The sequence below is a fragment of the Cucurbita pepo genome, chromosome 10 (assembly GCF_057944985.1).
Source record: "Cucurbita pepo subsp. pepo isolate OVF chromosome 10, ASM5794498v1, whole genome shotgun sequence".
Taxonomy (NCBI): Eukaryota; Viridiplantae; Streptophyta; class Magnoliopsida; order Cucurbitales; family Cucurbitaceae; genus Cucurbita; species Cucurbita pepo.
This window is the reverse complement of record NC_141807.1, coordinates 13,959,426-13,973,461: the sequence shown is the minus strand read 5'-3', so window position 1 is coordinate 13,973,461 and position 14,036 is coordinate 13,959,426. Positions and strand designations below refer to the sequence as shown.

Genomic DNA, 14,036 nt, shown 5'->3' with positions numbered 1-14,036 from the left:
ACGATCTTTATTTTGCCAAGAATATGTTTCATTCTCTATTCTCATATTCTCTAACTTGAGACCTCTCACACCCAAAACGATAATCATACCACTTAGACCAAATGCCTTTTTAGTAGATCTATAATTCTTAGTTGCTAACCAAATGCCTTTTTAGTAGATCTATAATTCTTAGTTGCTAGTCTATTTTTTCTTTCGGAGGGGCATTCAGAGAATTGAACTCGAGACCTCTTGCACTCGAAGAAAAAAGAAAAGTTATTTTCTAGTGTAAGTTTTATAATTCCATTTGAGACATATATCTTGGAGTAGTAAGGTTGCTGTTGAATTTTTCTTTCTCTGAGGCTCATCTTTTGAGAAATGAACATAAAAGGCTCATCTTTTGAGAAATGAACATAGGGGCATTCCGAGAATTGAACTCGGGACCTCTCGCACCCTAAGCGAGAATCATACCACTAGACCAAATGCCCTTTCTAAAAAAAATGGAACATTTTTAACTCCTACTCAAAATATTTTTTTCTCTCAAGTTTGAAATCTATTTTTTTGAGCGGTTGTTGGACTATAAAACAAAAAGTTGATGATCTAGTATTTTACTTGTAAGTAAGGCATGTAATATTGAATTGTTCTAATATGCAAGTGTTATCAAATAAACTACAACCCAACAAATGAATCAAACTAATCAGTTTGGGTTGGGTTGGATTTATTCGGCTCAGTTCATCAGTTTGTTTGATTTAATTCTTCTATTTTTCTTTGTATGACAAGCAAATTAAGTTGTATGGAATGTACCATAGTTTGATTTATGACAAACTCATATGAAATATAATTGCATTAATAGTACTAAGAGTTGGAGTCTATAAACATTTCATGAACTTAAGTGCAACTCACGCTTCATTAAAGACGAGATAAACTTTAGTTAAGTAACTAGAACTTTAAATTACTTCATGTGGAGCTTCAATTACTCTATGTTAGCTACTATCTTTAGGATTTACTAATTGGACACGAGTTCTTGGATTTAGGGGATTGTTTTATGTAATTTTCAACTACAACTTATGTTTTCAAATTTTTAGGTCATAATTTAGGTAGTGGTTGTATATTATGGATGAACACTAGAGTTTCTATCCGGTTCACCACAACTACTCTAGTTTTTGTTTGAAGGCTATAATTGTCATCTATGTTGTATGGCAATAAAGTTTGTTTAGATGAAATTTTAGTTACAGTTGCATATTTTACTTCTTGCTAGTAAAAAAATTTTTTCTTAGCATAATATGAATTTAGTTGCAGAGTTATTAGGAATAAGATGGAGAAAGAAATTTTCTTTCAAATAATAAACAGACACAAGTTCATCTTTGTTGTTGTCTAATTGTGAATTTACAAAAAAACTTAACTAATATGAAATATCAAGAATATATCCTATACGTCATTCAAGATGACAATAAATGGAGTTAAATTGAACGCAGTTTTAGTTTCATGTTTAGTAGGTTCAAGATGAAGCATAATTGTATGAATGATATTAAAGAGAAATTCGTGTTTTATTAGAAGAGACCAACTTCATTTAAGGTACTAGGAGTTTAATCTACTTTCATTGTAATTTCAATCACTCCACAATGATTACAAATTTAGGGTTGGCTAATTGGACATCAATTATCAACTTTAGGTTATAATTTAGGTAATAGCCATTATAATGTTAATGAGCATAAGAGTTACAATTCTTCCATGGACCATATGTGTTATAGTTAAATGAATATATATATATATTATGTATGTTGAGGTTTGGGTAAAGCACAAAGTAGTAAGGAATACCATTGTCAACTCTAGAGCCGCCCACAACTCATGATGGAGACCGATGCAAAATAGTTTAACATCCTTTGGCATCAAGATACAGGAAAGATGAACGCCGTCAACTTGGAAGCTTTACCTGTCTTAAGAGTCACAATGAGAACTCTAATCAAGCTGGAGTCTTGGACTAGGCAAATTGTTTAGTGATAGTTGAAATGGATGACTTCAACGTCATGTTAGGAATGGACATCCTGCTGAAACACAAAGTCATTTACATGCCCCTAGCAAAATGTCTAGTAGTAATGGAGTCTAACCCGACGATCATTCAGAAAAACATCCAGCAACCAATAGGGTTGAAAATGATGTCGATACTATAGTTGAAAAAGAATCATAGCCATGATGAATCTATGCTTGCTGCTATTGTTGTAATTGAAAAGGGGAGCTCGAGGGAGCCAACCTCAATAGAAACCTTGTTGCCACTACATGAAACAAACCACTGAAGTAACACATGTTCACACAGAAATATCATCTAGATGGATGAAGAGAAGGGTCAGTCGGAAGCGTCAACCACAATAATTTCAAGAAAAATAAAGAGTTCATATAAGTTAAGTTCAGATAAACTTCGAGTTCAAAGCAACAAGAACCAAAAACTTGTGTGAAAATACTATGGACTAGTTAAAGTTATCCATAAGATTATGAAGACATCATATAGAATCCAATTGCTCTTTTGGATGCGGACTAACCTTGTTGTCCACGTTAGTAACTTGAAATGTTATTATTTCGACCAATAAGACATCAAGCAGAAGCAGGTGGTATGACGTCATACAAATAAGAAAAAGTTTCAAGCGAAGAAAGTAGGAAAGACACGAACAGAGAAGACATGAAGACTCAACAAATCGAGAAATGATTTTCAACAGCACCTAGTAGGTTGGAAGAGACTCCTCATTATGAGATCAGCTGGAAGCGCATTGAGAGATCTAAAGTCAGCCTCATCCAATAAATTGTGTGGGGGCAGATGTCACAGTCATGATTGCCCAAGGCGTGTTGCCTATGGTTGCATGTTGCATGTCTCAGCCATTCTTGTAAACGATTTGTTGTCCAAGGCGGTTATTTGGGCAATGTTATTGTTTACCGATCATTTGGGCAACACGCCTTGAGCAATCATGACCGTCACAATTGGCTAAGACATTTGTTGTCCATATGTTATTGTTGTCCAAGAGACTCCTCATTCTGAGGTCATGATTGGCTAAGACATTTAAAGAAGTTTTACCTAGGGCAACTTCTATCACAATCCTCTTCTCGCTCTTTGAAACTTCTTTAAATGTTATTGTTCACTGGTTATTTGGGCGCATCTTTCTTAAAAGAATTGTGACGACAGATGACCTAGGTATAACTTCTATTGGGAGATCAGTGCAATAGAGAATCTGTGTCCCTTTCCTGAAACCTTCAGCGGACAACCTAACAAAGAGTTCCTAGAAAAAATATCATAGAACAATTTGTGTAATGCCTTTGAAGTTAGGCTCGAGGCTTTATTTTATCTCCCAAGAATATGGTTCATTCTCTATTCACATAGAAATTTTGCAATAGAAAGTGGTACCCTCATCTTCTATTACAAAACTTTCTCAAGTCCTCATGGAATGATTTGAAAGTGGTACCCTCATCTTCTTTTATAAGACTACCTCGGCCTTCATGGAATTATTATGCTATGTTGATTCTTAGAAGGGAGAAGGAGTAAGAGTAGATGACTGTTTATGGTCCAAGTCCCGAAAAAGTAAGTCTTTATGTCAAGAAAGGAGAGGAATCCTCTTAGTTTCCAAGATTTAAAGAGAATCATACATACACAAATTTCCTTTGTTTGTTTATTTTTGTTGTTTGCTCGCTTCAATTAACATGTTATAAAGACACTGGTAAATTATAATTAAATATAGCTTTTTTTTTTTTCTTTCCAAATATCCATTTGAATTACTTCTTGGTTCAAGGTTTAAAAAACCTATTTCAAATCTTATTATATTGCATGCTTCAATTTGATTAATTGTTGGGGCATTTTGAGAATCAAACTCGAGACATCTTGCACCCGAAGCGAGAATCATACCACTAGACCAAATGCCTTGTAGTGGATCTATCATTTTTAGTTGCTCGTCCATATCTTTTATTCCCCTCAATATTTGAAATTTATCCATATATTTTTGTTCAATTCTAGAAATAGAAATGATATCGATAGAAATACATAATTTTACAATGCAAATAAGAAAAACTCGTGATCAAGTTTTAGATAAAAGTAGCAAACATGTTGAAACTCATAATTTATCCACATATTTTGTTTGGTAATTTTAAACTCATTATTTTTATTTGTTCATTCCACCTAATTTGTAAAAAAAAAATTATACCACTAGACCAAATGCCCTTATAGTGGATCTATCATTTTTAGTTGCTCGTGTGTATATGTTTTTCGCACCTCAATATATGAGATTTATCCAACCTCAATATATGAAATTTATCCACATATTTTTATGCTTTAGAACCTACTATTATTATCATGTTAACTTCACATGGTCTATCACACAGTTGAAGTAGCATTGCCACTAGAGCCCATGCATTCCTTTGGAATAGATATGTTAAAAATTAGGCCCATTTGATAACTATTTTTTTTTTTAATTTTAAAATTATGTGTTTTATCCTTTTATAATAAAAAAAATAATAAAAGAAAAGAAAAGAAAACATTTGAATTTTAAGCAAAATTTCACACCAAACTAAGTTTTTGAAAAATAATTTTATTTATTTATTTTTCTTTATTTTAGTTTTCCAAACATAGATTCATTTGGAGTGGCTAGTTTTCAAAACTACTTCTTTGCTACAGTTGAACAATATTTATATTGTAAAATGGGATTAACTTTCTTTAAGTTTATGTAGTTTCTTTTTATTACTATGTTTACTTCTATCTCATGTTACTCCATTTGTATTTACTTCGTTTTATATAAAAGTTCACCGTAATTAATAAATCCATGTGCTTAATACATTCCCTACAAAAATAAACTTGTTTGTATAAGGATAAATTACAATGAATACGCACCAAAGAAATCCAAAAAATAAGTAGAAGGTAGAGATTTTCACTCAAACACATAGTGACCAAGTGTGACTGCATGGCTCACATGCAATTCTACCACAAGAATGGCATGAAACTTGCATAGATGATGCTCGAATTTTGAAGGGAAACTTCTCAACTTGAGAGATCAATTTCATCCCTCACAAATCTGATTTTTACATAATAATTTGTGGGTATTTATAGTCTCCTACAAAAGAAGTTAGTGGCCGGGATTTAATCTCGATCCCCTTAAATCTCCAAAAAAAAAAAAAAAAAAACGAAGTCAAGTTGACAATTCTACCATTACAAACTAACAACTCATGTAATGATGCTTGCAACTTCATTTGCTCGTTCAACTGTGTAAATATTCACTTTTGAAGTTCCAAATGGTCCTTCCTTAATCTAATAAGCTTGTAACACATGAAATAATAGTTGAACCGAGCCTATCAAATTTTGTAGATGAAGAATGAATGCTTGTTGAATCTTCTTGGCCTTGGATCGTGTAATAGGTCCAGTTGGAACATTTAAAACAACGTGATCCTTATCATCTTCCCCCTCTTCAAAAGGATTCGTCCTCGAATCAGAAAATCATCACCTACATCAAAAGGACTCAAGTCAGCAACATTGAAAGTAGAATGTGCTGAAAATTCTCCTGGAAAATCATTTTATATGCATTGTTATTAATTCTTTCAAGGACTTGATAAGGGTCATCCCCTCTTGGATGTAACTTTATCTTCCTTTGAGATGGGAATCACTCCTTGCGAAATTGTATCAAAAGCCAGTTACCGGGTTGAAAAATGATTTCATTCCGACCTTTGTTAATTCTTGAAGCAACATTGAAATTTTGTTTCTCAATTGTCTCCTTTCCCTCTTTATGCAATGTTTTGATCCCATTTGCCTTACTTGTGGCTGCTTTACTCACAAAAATATTAGAATGAATAGAAATCAAATCAAGACGCGTCAGTGGATTAAATCCGTAAGCAACTTCAAAAAGAGAACAATGAGTGGCAAACATTCGTCCCAAGACTTAATATTTTTACAAATAATAGCCCTAAGCAATGCTCATAATGTTCTATTAACCACCTCAGTTTGCTCATTAATATGAAAATGACATGTGATTATTCATTTTTTATGTTATCTGGGATGACTTAATTATGACTTAATTGGGAGAGCATTGTGTTTTTTTTATCAACTTGACTATTCAATCTAAAACATGTGATTATTCATTTTTTATGTTATCTGGGATGACTTAATTGGGAGAGCATTAGATTGAATATTGGAATAGGTTGACTAAGTTGCATAACTTTGACTAAGTTGCATAACTTGACTATTCAATCTAAAACATGTGATTATTCATTTTTTATGTTATATGGGATAGCTCAGTTGGGAGAGTGTCAAACTAAAAGATTTGAAGGTCACGTGTTTAATCTCAACATTCACCGCACCTGTTTCCATTTGCATAAGCTGACTATTCAATAAAAAATTAGTTATTATTTATTTTTAAAATTTCAATGAATAATGAATTAGCGGAAATACCGCACTTGGTTGCATAAGTTCATTAAGTTGCATAACTTTATTCAATCTAAAATTAGTGATTATTTCATTTTAAAATATAATGAATTAGCAGAAATACCTTTGCTTATGATTTTTTTTTTCATATATTATCTTAAAAAATTAGTTATTATTTATTTTTAAAATTTCAATGAATATTGAATTAGTGGAAATACCACACTTGGTTGCATATGTTCATTAAGTTGCATAACTTTATTCAATCTAAAATTAGTGATTATTTCTTTTTAAAATATAATGAATTAGCAGAAATACCTTTACTTATGATTTTTTTTTTCAAATATTAGCAAAGATAACTCAGTTTTGAGAGCGTCAGACTGAAAATCTGAAGGTCACGTGTTTGATCCACGTTCACCGCACCTGATCCACGTCACATAACTTGACTCCTGACAATTCAACTTAAAATTAGTGATTATTTCTTTTTAAAATATCAATGAATTAGCTAAATACCTTACTAATGAGTTTTCATTTTTAATGTTAGCGGGGATAGCTTAGTTGGGAGAGCGTCATTGTAGATCTCAAGGTCACGTATTTGATCCACGTTCACCGCACCTGATTCAAGTTGACTAAGTTGCATAACCTGACTATTCAATCTAAAATTAGTGATTATTTCTTTTTAAAATCTCAATGAAGTAGTGAAAATATTTTTACCGATGAATTTTTATTTTTAATGTTAGTGGGGATAGCTCAGTTTGGAGAGCGTCACTGAAGATCTGAAAGTCACGTGTTTGATCCATGTTCACCCCACCAAATTCAAGTTGACTAACTTGCATAACCTAAATATTCAATCTAAAATGTGTGATTATTTCTTTTTAAAATTACTTGACTATTTAATCTAAATTTAGTGATTATTTCTTTTTTCAAATTTCAGAATTTTCATTTTAAATGTTATAGGGGATAGCTGAGTTGGGAGACCGTAATATTGAAGATTTGAAGGTCACGTGTTCGTATTTGATCCATGTTCACCGCACCTGATTCAAGTTGACTAAGTTGCATAACCTGACTATTCCATCTAAAATTAGTGATTATTTCTTTTTAAAATCTCAATGAAGTAGTGAAAATATCTTTACCGATGAATTTTTATTTTTAATGTTAGTGGGGATAGCTCAGTTTGGAGAGCGTCACTGAAGATCTGAAAGTCACGTGTTTGATCCACGTTCACCCCACCAAATTCAAGTTGACTAACTTGCATAACCTAAATATTCAATCTAAAATTTGTGATTATTTCTTTTTAAAATTACTTGACTATTTAATCTTAATTTAGTGATTATTTCTTTTTTCAAATTTCAGAATTTTCATTTTAAATGTTATAGGGGATAGCTGAGTTGGGACACCGTAATATTGAAGATTTGAAGGTCACGTGTTCGTATTTGATCCATGTTCACCGCACCTGATTCAAGTTGACTAAGTTGCATAACCTGACTATTCAATCTAAAATTAGTGATTATTTCTTTTTAAAATCTCAATGAAGTAGTGAAAATATCTTTACCGATGAATTTTTATTTTTAATGTTAGTGGGGATAGCTCAGTTTGGAGAGCGTCACTGAAGATCTGAAAGTCACGTATTTGATCCACGTTCACCCCACCAAATTCAAGTTGACTAACTTGCATAACCTAAATATTCAATCTAAAATGTGTGATTATTTCTTTTTAAAATTACTTGACTATTTAATCTTAATTTAGTGATTATTTCTTTTTTTAAGTTTCAGAATTTTCAGTTTCAATGTTATAGGGGATAGCTCAGTTGGGAGACCGTAATATTGAAGATTTGAAGGTCAAGTGTTCTTCACCAGATCTGATTCAAGTAGTATAACTTACTATCTTATCTAAATTTAGAGATGATTTCTTTTTAAAAATTCAATGAATTAGCATAAATAATTTTACTGATGAATTTTCATTTTAATGTTAGCGTGGATAGGTGAATTGAGAGTGGGAGTGGGTCTGTAGATCTAAAGATAGCGTGGATTCCTAATTATTTATTTCACTATAAATGCTCTGTAAGAATTCTTTATTTGACTATAAATGCCCTATAACACATTTAGTAAAATGACTCATTTTATTGCATGGAACAATAAAATTGATGTTCGCGTAGAATTGTCAATACATTCTACTTTCAATGTTGAGTCCTTTTGATGTAGGTGACGATTTTTCTGATTTGAGGACGAATCCTGAAGAGGGAGATGATGATAAGAATCACGGTGTACATTCTACTTTCAATGTTGCTGAATTGAGTCCTTTTGATGTAGGTGATGATTTTTCTGATTCGAGGACGAATCATTTTGAAGAGGGGGATGATGATATGAATTACGGTGTTCCAACTGGACCTATTACACAACCTAAGGCCAAGAAGATTCAACAAGCATTCATACTTCATCTACAAAATTGGATAGGCTAGGTTCAACCATCATTTCATGTGTTACAAGCTGATTCGTTTGAGTCAAGACCATTTGGAGATTCAAAAGTAAATATTTGCACGGTTGAAGTCGTGGATGAAGTTGCAAGCATCATTTCATGAGTGGTTAGAAAACTTTATTTATGATTTTAATTTCATAAAGTTTGTAATGCTCAAATTGACTTCATCTTCTGTGGAGATTTAAAGGGATCGAGATTAAATCACGGCCACTAACTTTTTTTGTTGGGAGATTATAAATACCCACAAATTATTATGTAAAAGCATATTTGTGATCAATGAAATTGATCTCTCAAGTTGAGACGATCCCCCTTATAGAAATCTTAGCATATCTTTGTCATTTCTAAGTTTCATGCAATTCTTGTGGTAGATTGCATTTGAGTCATTCAATCAAACCTTGATCAAGTTCGATTGTGAAGTAACTCAATTTAGAAAAAGGTTCCAAATCTTGTTTCTCAATCTTGGATCTCATCATTTAATTCTAGCTTTATCTCTTGGTTGATCCAAATTTTGTATAAGAAGGTGTTAATTTCTTTAATACAAGGGTTCTTGCTTCTACAAAAGCTTGGCTCGTTGGGCTGAAGATTACGGTTGGTCTATCATCCTTCAACGGGATCCTCTATCTCCATGACTTGCTCTAATGCGGTCGTTCTTCTAACGCCGATGACATGTCCAGTTGTCGAGATTGGTAATGTGAGTTTGTAACCCATCCATTGAGGTTCTTGGAATGATTCTATAGCTTATCATTTCCATGTTGGGAGTTGGATCATGGGTCTTGGGTGAAGGAATCCTTGATTTACTGCCCTTCGAGTTGATGGAAGTGTCATAAGCCTAATTTTTTTTCTTCAGTTTTTTTCAATTTTATTGATTTTTTTTAGTGATTTTATTTCAATTTTGTCAAACTCACTCACGTGCTCATCTCAATCATTTCAGCCTTGTTGGCGTTCAATAAGAGAGACCTTGGAAATAACCTGTAACTATTATACTGGATTATCACATTAACAATTTGAATCAAATAAAGTGACATTAACCATTTGAATCACCTCAACCCCACTTATTGAACTTGACCAAATGTCTATAACATAACAATAACAAAGGTACAAAGTAATACAAACAAAGGTACAAAGTAACATTAACAAAGGTACAAAGTTCATAAAAGTCTTTTTAATCTAAAATACCATTGAACTTAACCATTATAGTGCCTCTCAAACGTAGGTAAAGTTTAAATTCGGGTTTCCTTGTCAAACTAACTCAGGTGCTCATCTCAACCATGATGGCGTTCAACAAGAGAGACCTCGAAAATAGCCGGATTATCGCATAAACCATTTGAATCACCTCAACCCCACTCGTTGAAATTGAAACAAAAATCTATAACATAACACTAACATAGGTACGATGTCCATAAAAGTCTTTTTAATCTGAGATACTATTGAACTTGACCATTAAAGTTCCCCTCAAAATGAGGTAAAGTTTAAATATAATTGGTGACCAAAGATGAAACTATAAAATAAAAAGAAATAAGAACATAATATTCAATTTCAGAGAATCAAACCAGAATCTCCTAGGTGAAAGCCAAATATCCAAACGGCTGGACAACAATGAATTTTTGGTGTAGTTGTGTCTAATCGCGGAAGAGTTTTACTATGATGTTTTGGGTAATGTCTAACTCTTCGACACATCCTTTCATGTGTGTGAAAGAGTTCTCAGAGTTACCGCGACGTTTCGAGCTGTTTGATTGTGTGGCTCTTTCTTCAAAAGGGTCAACATAAAACGTCAGGTCTTTGATTGGCAACCCATCCAGAGGAGCGTCGATTGCATCGATTCCATCAACAGTCTTTCCATGAGTTTATGGTGCATGACCCATTTTTTATACCATTCACCTTCGAGCGCCACCATAGTTTTGCATCGTCCATGAGATGCATTGCGACCAACGTAACTCTTAGGTTCTATAAGCAAGTTCCAGTAACCTTCAAGTATTGTTCTACGTCAAAAATAAAGCTTTTTAATTCCTTAGCATCCCGATTTCCATTTAAGGGGTTGTGTTCTTGGATTTTAAGTTTGTTAAGCCCACATGAACTTGGCTTGAGGTGTTGTTCTCTACAGCCCAACTTGTCAAACTCACTCGGGTTCTCATCTCAACCATGATGTCGTTCAACAAGAGAGACCTCGAAAACGAATGGATTATCGCATTAACCATTTGAATCACCAGCTCATCTCAACCATGACGTCGTTCAACAAGAGAGACCTCAAAAACAACTGGATTATCGCATTAACCATTGGAATCACCTACTCATCTCAACCATGATGTCGTTCAACAAGAGAGACCTCGAAAACGACTGGATTATCGCATTAACCATTTGAAATTGAACAAAATATCTATAACATAACTCTAACAAAGGTACCAAGTTCATAAAAGTCTCGTGGGTGAAAGCTAGATATCCTATCCACTGGACGACAATGGATTTTTGGTGTTGATGTCCTGAAGTCTTTTGTCAGATCGCTGAAGAGTTTTAGCATGATCTTTTGCTTAATGTCTAACTCTTCTACACGTCCTTCTCTGTGCGTGTTAGAGCTCTCAGGGCTATTGCGACGTTTCGAGCTGTTCGATTGTGTGGCTCTTTCTTCAAAAGAGTCAATATCAAATGTTAGGTCTTTCATTGGCAACCCATCCAGGGGAGCGTCGATTGCATCGATTCCATCAACGATCTTCCCATGAGTTTACGGTCCATGACCCATTTTTTATACCATTCACCTTCGAGCACTACCATAGTTTTGCTTATGGTGTTAATATAACACATGCGGAAGCAATTTGGATCTTAGGCACTTTTAGAACATCAATTATAGTAAATAACTAGCATGTTCATAAGTATTAAAACTTAATGAGTTTAGATACTAACCTTTTGTAGTTCAAACTCCTTTTTCCTCACGAACCGGTTTCGAACCACCACTAGTGTCTTCTCCACTATCCTCCGGCCTTAGAACGGGATTGTGGAATTCGATGAGTGACTAAACTTGGGAGGGATTTTTTATATGTGAAGAGAGTGTTTGTGAGAGGTTTTTCTCAAGGTTTTTCACCAAGAAGAAGAAGACCTTCCATGTACCATGATCACTCTATTTAAAGAGTCATGTTTGCATGTTCATGCAAATTTGAGATCACCAAATGTTGACACTCAAAATTCCACTCAAATGTTTGAGATTATGTGGCAAGCATGCATGTTTGAGTTAACCAAATGTTGACACTCAAAATTCCACTCAAACTTGTGGGGTTTATTTGGCAAGCATGCAAGTTTGGTTAAACCAAATTTTGACACCTCAAAATTCCACTAACATGGATTTTTCCATTAAATGAAGTCAACATTTTGACTTTCTTCATTTTAATTGAACAATTAATTTGAATAATGAATTTGAAATTAAAGTAACATTAAATGATTAATTAAACTATTTAATTAATATTTAATATTAATGCAAATGCCAATCCCAATCAATTCCGACACATAATTGATTAAGATATTTAAATCTTATTTAAATATCTCAGATTCTCTCCTTTTGTTTAATTCGTAAATAAAACAAAAATGTGGTTAAATATATCGTATATATGTAGCGCATATTCCCTAATTTGAATTCGAACACTTCGAACTCACTCGTCACACTATTCTATGGTTTAGTCCGATATGAGCTAGCAGAGGGACCTAATGGACCTATAGATCATGGGCTCCAACGATCCAAGATTAACCGGCTAAACTTATCAACCTTGTTAACCAACATTCGGTAACTACTAGGAAACTCCACTATAGCCTAGTAGTTGCACTCCCCTCACTATAGATATATTTCTGTCCATTTGATATAACCATGATTAGTAAGTCGATCCTTCACAGGGTGTTCGTAACTAGAGCTGGGTCAATTTACCGTTTTACCCCTAAAGTTACTTCTTGTTCCTTATGTCTCACTGATCCTCTAATGAACAATTGGTTTGTGGTCCAACCAGTAAACCGAATCCCTCTCAGGACAATGAGAGGGTGGGGCCCCTTGTTCAAGACCTGGAGTCAGTGCTTAAGGGAACTACCTTTCTTCTATCCCTAAAAGTGGGTAGGAGTGAATTCCATCTTGCACCCCACGTTCCCAGCCATTCACCCAGTCTTACCCCTGAAATGGGAGGCCTATTGAATCAGCGAACTAGAGCCACTCTCACCTGTGCAAATCTAAGGATAATTTCGAATAAACAGGAGTTCATGGTTAGCTCAGGATTAAAACCGAGTTACCTAGGTTATCGAATGAAAAGAAAATCAGTCTCAACAGAAAACGACATTATAAAGTGAGAGTGGTTTTCTTCATGGTCCGATCTTATGCAATACTCATTGCATAGGACGCCCCCACTCACATGTCTCCACATGTACAATTTAGTGAACACATTGTTTATATCATATACAAAAGTGGGTCGCATCCATAGTGTCCCCAAGGTACTCAGCCTTATCCTTATACTATAGATCATTTTGACTATATACTTGAACTTGATCCACTCTTATGTCTCTACATATAGTTCAAGTAATCATACTATAGCCAGAGTGTTCTTAGTTTATTGGATTTAGATTAATGATCGTAAAGTTCACTTTATTCAATAACAATTTTTACTGAATAAACAACAATAATAACTTTATTGAAAATAGAATATGTTTTTGTTTACAAACTATGAGTTTTAGGACATAAAACCCAACAAACTCCCAATTGGACTAAAACTCTATTCAATTTTTCCTTATTTATGACATAATGAATAGTGTTATTTTTTTATTTTCACTATTATTGATGACGAGATGTTTAAGATTTTGTGACGTAAAAATCTTGAGGATATAGCTTAGATGGTAGAGCGTTTGCATCCCATGTGAGAAGTACTGGGATCGATACCATGCATCAACAAAGAAAACGATCACTAAATATATTAGTTTTTTTAAAATTTCTCCTTATTTACGATATAATGAGCGGGGATAGTTTTTCACTTTCAATATCATTGATGACAGCAAGATTAAAGTTTTTTGATGTAAAATTGTGTGAATGTAGCATGCGAGAGATACGGGGATCGATACCTCGCATCTCCAAAAGAAACTATTCGTTATTACTATTTTATTTCTATTCAATATTTTCTTATTTATGACATAATGAGTAGCGATATTTTTTTCATTTTCACTATTATTCATGACGAGACGTTTAGGG

The 14,036-nt window shown here is 33.6% G+C and overlaps 1 non-coding gene across 1 annotated transcript; it reads right to left on the bottom strand.

Moving 5' to 3' along the window:
• Positions 1-392: 392 nt before the first annotated feature.
• TRNAP-AGG (transfer RNA proline (anticodon AGG)) lies at positions 393-464 on the bottom strand. Its single transcript has one exon. It is a non-coding gene; the product is annotated as a tRNA-Pro (tRNA).
• Between the last annotated feature and the right edge of the window lie 13,572 nt (positions 465-14,036).